This window comes from Anomaloglossus baeobatrachus, chromosome 7, assembly GCF_048569485.1.
Source record: "Anomaloglossus baeobatrachus isolate aAnoBae1 chromosome 7, aAnoBae1.hap1, whole genome shotgun sequence".
In the NCBI taxonomy this organism is placed as follows: Eukaryota; Metazoa; Chordata; class Amphibia; order Anura; family Aromobatidae; genus Anomaloglossus; species Anomaloglossus baeobatrachus.
In genome coordinates this window covers 275,456,145-275,468,555 of record NC_134359.1, presented here as the reverse complement: position 1 = coordinate 275,468,555, position 12,411 = coordinate 275,456,145, and the positions used below count along the sequence as shown (strand labels likewise).

The following is a 12,411-nucleotide window of genomic DNA, read 5'->3' as shown; positions in this document are numbered from 1 at the left end:
ACAAAATACAAAACACGGCAGTGCATACATCAGTCCAGCACTCCAAAAAAATACAATTTAATCATACATATCAAAAAATAACAAATGAGAGCACATGCCACCAAAATCATCGCCAACAGAGGATGGAGCTTGTCAGAAGTTGATGGACGACTCTGCAATGCTCAATGGGGGTAAATTACCAATCTGAGAAAAATTATGGACACAATCCAAAAGGGAAAATGATAGGGCAATCAAAAACAGAATAATATTTACTGGGTGTCACTAGGGAGGTTGGTTGCAGTGTATTTTCCTCTTTTTCCCTTGTGTGGCATTTCCCATCTCAGCCACTCTTCCTTGTTTTACTGCTTCACTTTCCTTTATAAATGATTTCAATAAAATATTTTTTCACTTTTTCATTTTTATTGTGGTCCTGTGGTAACTTTTGGGTTTTCCTCTAATTAACAATTTTGGCTTTATACTTTAGGGGTCACCTATTCTTTTAGGTTCTATGTCTATCCTCTTGGACCAGACCATTCCTTTTAGGAATTATTTGTAGGTTTTGCTTTAAAATGGTGGTAGAAGGGATAGGGAAATTAGAGCAAGCGCGTTATACTTACCGGTCTCACACACGGCTAGAACGCTACTTCCAGGGCCACTCATTATCCTTCATACACATGCACTGCTACCCTCACCCATCGGCAGTGCCGGTGTCTGTGATTGGTTACAGTCATACTGCGCCCCCACCCTGTGTGTCTGACTGCCTTCAATCACAGATGCTGTATGAGTTCCTAGATTGGTGTAAAAATAAATAAAATTGGCTTGGGGTCCCCCCATATTCGGATACTTAGCACAGGTAAAGCATATGGCTACAGGCTGCAGCCCCCAGCCGTGTGCTTATCTTGGCTGTGTTAGAAATTTAGAGGGACCTCATGCGGCTTTTTATAAAAATTATTTAAATAAATAATTTTTAAAAACCTGCGTGCGGTCCTCCTCAATTTTGAAACCCAGCCATGATCCCACCTGTCTCCTCCCCAAAATCCTTTAGGATGTAAGCCCGCAAGGGCAGGGCCCTCTTCCCTCTGTACCAGTCTGTCTATTGTAACTTGTATATGTATTCTGTATGTAACCCCCTCATGTACAGCACCATGGAATCAATGGTGCTCTATAAATAAACAATAATAATAATAATAATAATATAGCCGACAGCTGGGAGCTGGCATTCTCAGGCTGGACCCCCCCAGCCTAAAAATAGCAGTCTGCAGCCAACCAGGATTGTCTGCTTTATTGTGGCTGGGTTCCAAAATTGGGATATGTATGTCTTATGTTGATACACGGCCTTTATCTGCGCTGGGTATAATAATATGGGCGACCCTACCCCCATTTTTTTTAATTTATCTTAACACCAATCTAGACACACACAGCGTCTGTGATTGAAAGCAGTCAGACACGCTGTCACACCGAGAGGGGCGCGGTCTGACTGCAACTAATCAGACGCTGCAACTGCCGGTGGGCAGGGAAAGCAGTGCATATGTATGAAGGCTATTGAGAGGCCCCAGAAGTAGTATGAGCAGCCCCAGAAGCAGTGTTACAGCCGCACGTGAGACTGGTGAGTATAAAGCTCCAGCTTTTCCCTTTGTTTTGTGTTTCAGTTTTTGTTACCATAAATTCCCTCATTCAGCTAAAATACGGATTATATATGGCTGACAGTGTGATATCGGTATGTGTGATAACCCTGGCTGTGCATCTACCATATGGATTTAAGAATAAACTGAGATGATAGATCATCAATGACACCTAGGAAACCTCATTAAGGCTATGTGCGCACGTGTGCGCTCTGCACTGCAGCTAAAAGGTCCGCTTCAGAGCACAGCTGAAAAGCTGCGTTCTGAAGCGCCTGCAGAATTCGTGCACTTTGCATGGTGCCTCTCCCTATAGACAGCATGCAAAGCACACGGAAGAAGTGACATGTCACTTCTTAGAACGCAGCGATTCGGGCAGCAGCCGAATCGCTGCGTTCTAATAGGCCACGTGCGCACGTCTCCTGCACAATCTCCATAGATTGTGCAGGTGACGCAGGACGCATGCAGTTAAGCTGCGGTGCAGATCGCAGCGTAACTGCATGGAATACGCACATGTGCGCACATAGCCTTAGTGTTTTTTATGATATCCATCATGGCTCCGGGATTAATATGTAACGTATGTAGCAGTAGTAATTTTTTTTTAACTTCGTTTTATTAACAAAATAGTCAAGTCAGACATGGTACACAACGGATTGTACATAGCAAAAAACAAATTATAAAGTACCAATCAAGCATCAAAGCTAATCTCAACCATCTCTGGTGCAACGCTATCGTCTATCTACTTTAACATTGCAACAATCAACGTATCTCTGTGATAGACATGCAGGCAGCTTATTCAGAATTAGTCTGAGATATCCATAACTAAAGATCACAGAAATAACACAACAGACAAAAATAAAGTATAACCATACTATCACTATTTGCCGCTGGAGGATGTCACACCTTCAAATTGCAAAAAGAATCTTTAGCTACATTAACCTCTCTCTCAAGTTTCTGTGAGTGTGCTGGGAGAGGAATTCCATAGATCCCAGATTTTACCCCACAGGGGTGTACTAACATATTCAATGCGTCACCAGCGTTCACGGTCAACGCTCTTCTGAATGCCAGGCACTTCCAGTCATGCGCATTAGACCTCTCTGAAGATGGGACACATACACTCGTCTTCATACTTCGCTTGACCGTAAGTGCCCGGCATTCAGAAATGCGGTCGCAGCAAACACAGGTACGCGCGTCACCACTGGTGATGCTGAATTGAATAGCATCTTAGTACGCCCTTGTGAGCCTTGGTGGGCATACTAACATGCTAAGAAGGCGGACTACTCGGGGGATATAACGCCCATGGGACTAGTCCCCCATGGTCATTAGCATAAGATAAAGATCTTTAGAAATACTTTTTCTAAAGATCTCTTTATCTATGCTAATGTACACAAGGACAAGCATATTGCACCTGACAGGTTCCCTTAAACAACTAACTCGATGACTGCCCTATTGGAATCCCATCCAAGGAACAATGAATGCGATTGCACTGTAGATGTTTAGTCAAATGCGATTTTATTGTGAAAACATATATATAAAACATCCAAAAAAGTGGAAAACAGGGAGCCACCAGGAGGAGCATAAACCAAAGTTCTGAAGCTGATGGTTCCACCTGCGTTCCAGCGCGCGCAATGTGGAAGTGATTTGAATGGAGGTGAGCAGTCGGAGCGCCATGCGCCATAATCGCCTGAGAAAAGCACAGGTTCTTAATTAAAATACATCGTTTTAATTGGTTACGGGTAGTTTATATAGACGGCTTGACTCCACCCTGACATGCCTCTTTGAGAAAGCATTAGTGAAACGTACGTCATAGGTGGAGGGGAACGCCAATGCTGTTGAATGTAATAAGGTAAATGCTGTTTTTCAATGCCATTGATTCTATTAACAGACAGTTTTTTACAGGATTGGTAATATCGTCAATATGAGTTTTTGCATGTGGTATATGTGATGCTATGTCTATGGTATACCTGCATGTTATGTGGACAATGTGTCAAATTTTGAGTTACCACGTAGACTATATATGAGTGTACCGCACCCTTGCCAGCGGCCGAGCCGCTCGGTACCGGAGCCGTGGCGGCTCGAGGGGTCTCCGGATCCGGGGGGGGTCCGTGCAGACACTCGAATTAAAAGAGGGAGGGGGGAGTATGTACAAAAGATGGTTAGAAAGTTTGTGACGCCACCCACGGTTCGTGGTAATATGAGGGACCACCGCTGCTATTGGGGAGCCCGGTGACGATGGTGTAGCAGCAGGATGTTTAACAACCCTCCGTGGGTAGGGGGTTTGTGTCCTGGGGCCCGTTGGGTTGTTGGTGTTGGGGTGCCGTTGGGGATAGGAAAAGGGTTTTTCAGTGTACTCACTCAGTCCAGGAATAACAATACCGACAGCTTGTAAACCAGAGTTCTGAGCACCAATGCAGCTTGTAGGGAGCACGCTTGGGTCCGTGCCCGTGGTGTTGCTGTTAGCCTGTGGCCCTTTCCTTGGCACCTTTGTCTCTATTTGGACCCTAAAGTATGGAACGCTTCGGGTCCCGCTCACCCGTATGGCTAACGGAGGGATCTTGCTCTCAGGCTTCACGCGTAGGATTTCTTTGGACTGTATTGGGAAAGTCCTATCCCATCGGTGCGCTAGTACCCTGATTTTGGAGCGGGTTGGGGATGAATCTTGAAGTCTTCACCCCGTCCGGTAAATTACCGGAACGCGTGAATCTACTTTCCGGTCTAAAGTCCACGTACCCCGTCGTGCCCTGGCCCCTGCCCGGTTTTAGCTAAAGACCACTGACTGCCTCTTCGGCAGTCCGTGCCCCTTGACACAATCCCCTGCAACCGGGGTTGGTTCCAGCTCCTACCAGGCCAAGACCTGCCACCTAGTAACTACAGGATCCCTGCTACAGGCCAGTGACCTCTCCCTCTGAGTCACCTCAGCCTCCTTCCTCTTGCTCCACTTTCCTTTGCTCAACTGTCACTTTTTCACTTTCTCCTTACCAACCCCTTAAGTGGGTGGTCCTATTCCCTTCAGGCCCTCCCATGGTGTGTCTGGTGGGTACAGTGTAAAGTGTTCCTAGGATTTTGATTGGCTAAGCTGTTAGCAACACCAAAGAACCAGGACTGGTAACCAAGGGTGGATACTGTGCAGGAGGGCAGATTGCACAATACCCTGTGGCGACCTGATAGGCCAGTGCATCACATGAGCACAGCCAGCTGGCTTATTATTTATATGCTAATGATAATGTACATATAGCTCAATGCTATTTCCCTCACATGCAGTTATATTGTTTGACGGGTCACATATACCTATGCGTATTATATACTGAATGTAATAAGGTAAATGCTGTTTTTCAATGCTATTGATTCTATTAATAGACAGTTTTTCACAGGATTGTTAATATCGCTAATATAAGCTTTTGCATTTGGTACATGTGATGTCATGTCTGTGGTATACCTGCATGTGATGTGGACAATGTCAAATTTTGGGTTACTATTAGAGATGAGCAAACCGGTCGCGGTTCGGCTCGGGCTTGGTTCGTCGAACGGAGGCCGTGTTAGAGTTCGGTTCGGCGAACCATTCGACGAACCGCTCGAACCCCATAGGAAACAATGGGAGGCAATCACAAACACATAAAAACACATTATACATGTACACATACAGTTAATAAACATTGCCATAACACTTACCGGTCCCTGCGATGCGTCCTGCACTCTGTCTCCCGCAGCTTTTCCATTGGTAATCGCTGCATCCTCCCAGTAACCAGCAGTGATGACAGGACCTATCGTGACGTCAAAATAGCCATGTGACCAGTCATGTGTCTATTATCTTATTGGCTACAGACTGGGTACATGGCTTTGACATCATGTAGGTCCTGTCATTGCATCTCTCCGGTACACTGTGCACGTTTGAGCATGTCCGTGTACCGGCGAAATGCTCTGGTACATGGTCGACTCCCCGTTCCTGCATGGGGCGCTCTTTACAGAGTCAGCCACATGCAGGAACTAGCTGTCACAGCCAGTAAATGGCGGCATTGGGAATCACGTGATCGGAGCTCCGATCACGTGATTCCCGATGCCGCTATTTACCCGTCTGTCAGCGGGGACGTCACCGCTTACAGAACGCAGTGGCACCGGGAATCGCGTGATTGGAGCACCGTTGCTATGGTAACCCGTCTTTCAGCGGTGATGCCACCACTTACATCCGGGAGCCTGTGGTCACTCTCACTGAGTGATTACTGCACGGGAAGCAGTAGCGTCCTTCCTCACATGAAGTGCTGTCTGATGTAGCAGAGCTGCATGTGTTGAAGGAGAAAGAAGACAGAAGAGCATGGATCGTGGAGGGAGTAATAAACATGGAGTCTCTAAGTGTGTCTGTGTATTTATTTCTAGTAAAGTATTTTTTCTCTGTGTGGTGTCTTTTTTTTTTTTTTTTTTAACCCTTTACTGGAGATTCTTAATGGCCGGGTCAAACTTGCCTGACATTAAGAATCTCTGAATTAATACTAGCTAGTAAAACATAGCTAGTATTAACTCATTATTACCCAGCAAGCCACCATCACCAGGGCTGATGGAAGAGTTGGTATTTTGATTGCCTGACATGACAGTACTGTAAAAATAAATCATTAAATAAAATGTCGTAGCACTCCGCGGTATTTTTGATTATCAGCGCAGATAAAGCAGACAGATACGGGATGCCACCCCCATCTGCCTGGCATTACCTTGGCTGGCAATCAAAATACAGGGAAGCCCATTAATTTTTTTTATTTAAAAAAATAGTTTAAAAAAAAAAATGACGTGGGGTCCCCCCATTTTTGATAGCCAGCTAGGGTAAAGCAGACGGCTGTAGCCTGAAAACCACAGCTGGCAGCTTTACCGTGGTTGGGGATCCAATGTGGAGGTCACCCCAGGCTCTTTTTTATAATTATTTTATAAATAATAATAATTACAAAAAAAAGTAGGGTCCCCCCCAAATTGGATCACCAGCCAAGGTAAAGCGGACTGCTGTGGTCTGGTATTCTCAGGGTGGGAAGGTCCATAGTTATTGGCCCTTCGCAGCCTAAAAATAGCAGGTCGCAGGCGCCCCAGAAGTGGCGTATCCACTAGATGCGCCAATCCTGGCACTTCACCCCAGCTTATCCCGTGCCCTGGTGCAGTGGCAAACGGGGTAATAAATGGGGTTGATACTAGCTGTAAGGTCACCTGACATCAAGCCCAGCAGTTGGTGATGTCATGGCGTCTATCAGATACCCGACATCACAAACTGTCAGTACTAACAAAACAAATAGACAAAAAAAATGTATTTGAAAAAACACTCCCCAAAACATTCCCTCTTTCACCAATTTATTGTAAGGAAAAAAATAAGGGGGTCTCACGATGACTCTGGATCGTCTAGAATATGGGGGACACGCTCAGGGAACGTATCCCCTATTTTCTATTTTCTAGGGGTGCAGACCCGCCATGTGAGGAGTGTGGGTGCAATGAATCTCAAACCCACTCTCCCCGGGTCCACAGCAGCAGAGTCCATGTCGTAACTGTTGCTACCAAAGCTGCAATGCCCTGCTCAAGAGGTAAGGGCATGTCTAATCAGGAGAACTATTCTACATTTCCAAATATTGGTATTTGCTGATATTATTGCTATTCCACCTACTATATATATTGGGGATAGGATCTTGGAGATGGAATACCTCTTAAGTCCAGTTATCCAGCTGAATGAATACTAAACAACAGAGCTCGTTATTTAGACGTGTTTTCTTGTGGCGTATAACGTACTCTCATGTTTGGTAGTCGTTCAGCAGGGCAACTATAAAATCAAATACCTCCATTTGAAAATGTAGTATAGCTCTCCTGATCAACTATGTTCCTTACCTCATGAGCAGGGCATTGCAGTAGCTTACAGATGCATGGTTACCACCACTCACTGTGTCTGAACACAGGAAGCTGAGCTGACAGCCGCTCTGTGCATGCACCAGCGTCTGTTGTGAAGGAGGGGGCCGCGGGGGATCAACGCTGCACAGGTACCGTGGGAGACCGGGGAACACCGGTGGGGTTATAGGGGGTGACCTGGCAGGGCCTGGGGAGGAGTTTTCTGTCACATATGTCATGGCCCTTTCGACAGAAATCAGAGGAGTACAGTGAATATAGCCATCGCGCTGCTGTGCGCGCAGCCATCTTTGATTTCGGGGAGGGGGTCGGGGGGGGCACCTTGGCGACACCGGGGGACCGGAGGGGATCGGGGAGTAGATTTATCTCCCATCTGACATGTTTGTTCATGCCAGATGGGAGATAAATAATTTTTTAACGGCGCTGTCATTTACTGTAACGTGATCATCGGTATATGGTGTATACCGGTGATCACGTGAGCGGGGACCGGAAAAAACGGCCTGAATCATGATCTCCAGGGTCTCAGCTACCCCCTGAAACCCCGGAGATTTTCTGACGCTGGGGGGCACTATTCATTTAATTCTGCCTGCTGTTTATAAACGGCAGACCAGAATAAGGCTACATTCACACGACCGATCCGTTTTTGCGGTCCACAAAAAATGGTCCGTTTTTTTCACGGGTGCATCCGTGTGGCATCCGTTTACAGTCGTATGTCATCCGTTTACAGTCCGTATGTCATCCGTTTGCCTTCCGTTTTTTTGCGTACTGCAAAAAAACAGAAGGAGGGAAAATACATAAATTTTCCCAGGATCCATAGCTTCAACCTACATGAGGCGGTCACATGTTCACTCCAGTGCCATTTTCTACTGCTTTTCACAGCGTTAGAGCGCTCTAGTGATTTTCCTGTGCTTGTACACTTCATATCAGTCTTTTCTGTCATTATAATGGCAGAAAGACACATAATGTCCCACTCTCCTGCATTTTGTAATTTTGCACCCTTTGGTGCCTTTCATGTGGCACTAAGGGGTGCTTAGCCTTGTATTTAGTCAAAAAAGTAAATAAATTTTAAAAAAAAATGACGTGAGGTTCCCCCTATTTTTTGATAGCCAGCTAGGGTAAAGCAGGCGGCTGCAGCCTGCAGACCACAGCTGGCAGCTTCACCTTGGCTGGTAATCCAAAACTGAGGGCGCCCCACGCTGTTATTTTAAATTAAGTAAATAATTTAAAAAAAACACTTGGGGGTCCCCCCAAAATTGGATCACCAGCCAAAGTAAAGTGGACAGCTGGGGTCTGATATTCTCAGACTAGGGAGGTCCATGGTTATTGGACTCTCCCCAGCCTAAAAGTAGCAGGCCGCAGCTGCCCCAGAAGTGGCGCATCCATTAGATGCGCCAATCCTGCTGCTTTCCCCAACTCATCCCGTTGCCCTGGTGCGGTGGCAAACGGGGTAATATATGGGGTTAATACCAGATGTATAATGTCACCTGGCATCAAGCCCTGGGGTTGGTGATGTCAGGTGTCTATCAGATACCCGATATCACCAACCCAGTCAGTAATAAAAAAAAAATAGACAACAAACACATTTTTATTGGAAAAAACACTCCCCAAAACATTCCCTCTTTCACCAATTTATTAGAAAGAAAAACAAATCCAGGGCTGGTATAATCCAAGGGGTTCCCTTGACGATCCATACCATAGTCACTGTCCCAGTCAATAAAGAACAGAATGTTCCCCATTGGCTGGGAGAGCAATGTAGTGACCTGAGCTAACCTCAATAGGTCAGCCCAGGTCACTGCAGGGCATGAAAAGTGCTGCTGTCAGGAGGAGGTACATTACCTGCGGTGACGATCTCCTGCACTGCTGATAGCAGAGCTGTCACTGACTTCAATGACCGTCGACTTCACAGCCAAGTATTGCAGGAGCCTGTGACGTCACCGCTAGTCACAGTCTCGGCTCTGCAGCTAGAGGAAATGTGAAGCGGCGGCCATGGAAGACAGTGTCAATGCTGAGGTCGGGAGGGCAGGACTTCATCACCGCAGGTAAGCCGAGTGGGGCCAGGTGGGCAGAGCCTAGCGGGATAATATGTGCGGGTATGAGGTGGGCGGAGCCTAGCGGAGCTGTGTGTGGGTGCGAGGTAGGTGGAGCCTAGCGGGGCTATGTGGACGTCCGTGTCGGGGACTGCATGGCTGGGGACAGGTGAGTGAATGTGTGTGTGTGTGTGTGTGTATGTGTGTGTGTGTACATACCGAGTGCAGGAGGCGGACCCGAGCGGGAAGTGTTGGCTCCCTGCACACGTACCCAGGGTACATATCTGGTTACTAACCAAAGCGCTTTGCTTGGATACCCGATGTTTAGCTTGGTTACCAGCTTACCGCAGGCTGCCAGCGATGGCTCCCTGCACTCTGTAACTGTAAAGAGCCACGCTTTTGCTCATCGAACTGTTCTCGAACTTAACTCGAACTTTTAGCAAAAAGCTCAAGTTCTAGTTCGATCTAGAACACCCCCCCAAAATCACTTGAACATGAAATTGGCGAACCTCGAACTCTGCTCAACTCTAGTTACTATGGAGACTTTATATGAGCACAGCCAATGGCCTTTCATTTATATGCTAACGATATCGGACATATAGCCGCAGCTCAGTGCTATCTCCCTCACATGCGGTTATATTGTTTGACGGGTCGCATATACCTATGCGCATTCTATTTCCTTTGTATGCTGCACCTTAATTGGCTCTGTAGGTGGTGTATACACTTGGTTATCCACGATACACAGACCCAGCTTTAGGGGATGCGGCTATAAGGTTTAATTTTTTTTGTAGTTTCACGAGCGCAATCTTCAATTCTTATATACATATTAAATTCTGTCTATAAATGGATACTGATAATCGACCTTATTAATAGCATATGTAATAGCTTATATAATATACAACTATTAATTGTAGAATTACAGCGTATTATAACAATTGGCGGATTATCTAATATATAAAGCTCTGTGTATGTCCGCTAAAGGAATCCGCACCGTCGCATTTACAATCACGAAATTTTGCACAGACACTCCATGTGATTCAGGAAACATCGTAGATTATGTTTGGGCAGGAAAATTTAACCCCGTGCTTTCCAGTTACTATACAAAAATCCTGCCGCCATTAAACTAAATAAAGCTGGGAGCTGCTTGCTATAAATAGCAACTGTCAGTGGTTGCTATAGGAACAAAAACTGTTAGTATAAGATAGGATAGAGAGAGACAGAAAAAGACAGAGCGAGACAGCGCAGGAAAGAGACAGCCGGCCAAAGAGACAAATACAGAGACTGAGACAGACTGATGCAAATACAGAGAGATAGAAACAGACAGACAGAGACTGGGAAAGAGAGAGAGAGACAGTTACTATCCTGGGCAACGCCCGGGTACTACAGCTAGTTTATTATAATTACCGTATTTTTCGGACCATAAGACGCACTTTTTTTCCTACAAATTTGGGAGGAAAGTGTGGGGTGCGTCTTATGGTCTGAAGCTGCGGGGTAGGGAGCTGTGTGGGGAGTCAGCGCTATGCAGTGGGATCACAGTAGGCAGGTAGGGTCGCTGCTGCAGGATGCCGGCTGCTGGAGAAACCACGTGTGCCCGCTGCTTAAAGTCAGTGAATATTCATTAGCTGCTCCCCGCCCACCTCTCTCTGCAGTCAGCGGGTGGGAGGAGCAGCTAATGAATACTTGTTTAATGTAAACAGCGGTCACACGTGGGTTCTCCAGCCCCCGGCTTCCTGCAGCGGCTGGGGAGACTGTGTGTCCGCTGTGTAGGAGGCAGGAGCAGGGGGCCGCTGCAGTTATGTCTGGCCCGGGGGGGAAGTGCAGATCACTGCAGTGTCCGGGCCAGAGCACGGCATACCTTCACAGCACAGCCGCTGTCTCTGTGCTGAGGGCTCAAATTACTTTCACTTTGCTCCTGCTGTCTCTACACTAGAAACAGTCTCCCGTAGCTGACAAGGACCTACAGTGGTGTAATGAAGAGGGGTGGGCCAGAGCAGCACAGAACAGCACAGTGCCCTGTCTCTTCATTACATCACTGCAGGTCCTTGAGATATGTGAGCCTTTGTTTGTAATGCCAGGACCAAACTGAAGCATGGTGAGCAGCACAACAGTAAAAGTAAGGCAATAAATAATATAGTATAAAGGCATTACTGTACACCTGGATGGGGTTGGAATATATATATATATCTATATATCTCTTTACACACACGCACACACTATATAACTATATACACACACACACACACACACACACACACAATCCAGATTGGAGGATCACACACATAATGATGGGGAACATACATATACCACGATGGGGGCCATATATACCTGGAAGGTACCCAGAATGGAGGATATGAGGACAGAATTTGGGGATATTATTACCTCAGTAACACTATCAGCAGTAAAATAACAGTGTGTCATGACCATATTCTTTTACTTTAATTTTATTTTTTTCTATTTTTTCCTCCTCTAAAACAAGGGTGCGTCTTATAGTCCGAAAAATACGGTATACATATTATCAGCTTCAGCACTTTCGTTTATGTCCCTCCTGGTGGCTCCCTGTTTTCCACTTTTTTGGATGTTTTATATATTTTTTTTCACAATAAAATAGCATTTGATTAAACATCTATAGTGCAATCGCATTCATTGTCCCTTGGATGGGATTCCAATCGGGCATTTAGTGAGTTAGGTTATGCACACACGATAATATAAACGAAATGTAAAGGACAAATTTGTTGATTAACTATCCCTTTAACAACTACCTGTTAGATCACTGCAGCATATACATGAACCTTAACCCTTTCACTGCTAGAAGAAATTTTAATATGCTCCAACTCAGGGTAAACGATGAGCAGACACAAAGGGATCTGCGATCAACAACACACAGTAACCTTCTGATCCCAGATTCCCCCTGAGATCACATCAGG

At 45.9% G+C, this 12,411-nt stretch overlaps 1 protein-coding gene across 6 annotated transcripts in view; it reads left to right on the top strand.

The window, feature by feature from the left end:
• The window catches only part of LOC142245443 (uncharacterized), a 94,788-nt gene that overhangs the window by 76,359 nt on the left and 6,018 nt on the right, over nucleotides 1-12,411 (top strand). The window lies entirely within an intron of this gene.